Source organism: Dipodomys spectabilis, unplaced genomic scaffold, assembly GCF_019054845.1.
Source record: "Dipodomys spectabilis isolate Male_0828 unplaced genomic scaffold, ASM1905484v1 ptg000064l, whole genome shotgun sequence".
Lineage (NCBI taxonomy): Eukaryota > Metazoa > Chordata > Mammalia > Rodentia > Heteromyidae > Dipodomys > Dipodomys spectabilis.
The window spans coordinates 665,805-666,917 of NW_024870741.1; positions in this window are offsets into that span (position 1 = coordinate 665,805).

Here is a 1,113-nt window from a genome sequence, read left to right on the forward strand (position 1 = left end):
TGTGGTACTCCAGACATAACAGAGTTACCTTGCAAAAGTAACTGAGCATGGATGTGCATTTGGGTGATGAAAATACTCTATTTACACAGGTATTATTTAAATAGATTTTTTCGGTAGATTGTAGTTTTTGAAATAAGAGCCTGGGTGATATCCCTGAGCATTTTCTCCACATGTGACCACTTAATTTATTTTAAATTAATTAATTAATTAATTAGTTTGATGCTAATACTAGAGCTTGAAGTCAGGGCCTGGCTCTGTCCCAGAATTTGTTATTTTTTTGTTTTAGTTTTCTCAAGGCTAGCATTTCACTGCTTGTACCATAGCTCCATTTCTAGCTTTTGCTGGTTACTTTCAAATCAAAATCTAATGGACTTTTATTTCTTGGTCTGGTTTCAAACCACAATTCTCAGATTTCTTCTTTCTGATTAGCTAGGATTAAAGCCATGATCCACCAGTGTGGCTTCTACTTTTTCCTCTATACTTATTTAATGCACATATTTAGATAATTATGTAAAAGGGAGAGTATAGAAGAAAGATGTACATTCATGATATTGTCCTTTCACAAATTCAAGTTAGTAATGTAAATTTCTTCCTAAGACCATACAAAAAAATTCCATAATATAGTGTAAGAGAACTCACTATTGAACAGATGAGCTTTAAGAGCTTTCTAATAGATCCATTATTTATTGTTACTCAACATTAGGAAAAATGTATAATGCAGTAAGTAAAATGGAAGTCCTTTGGAAGACTACTTAAATTCCTTGTTTTTTTTAAAGACACTTGTTTTCATCTAAAAAAAATAAGCCTGTCTATTGTCTTCGTGTGATTTTGATGATTGAATATGCTTAATGAAAAGTCAAAATGTATTAGTAGTCCTTTGTTATCAATTCTGACTTTTACTTTTTGGAGAATATAATGATCAAACAATAGTTCAGAATCAGCAAGCAAGAGGTCAGAATCATGCTTCCAGTGCAAGTGGGTCACCAGTAAGTAATCCTCAATACCAGTTTCCACAAAGTTTTCTCACAGATACAATCAGCCTGCCTTTTCTAGCTGCTTTCCTAGCCTGTACCTATTCCTTCATTGTACAGGAAAAGTGTGATTCAACTGATT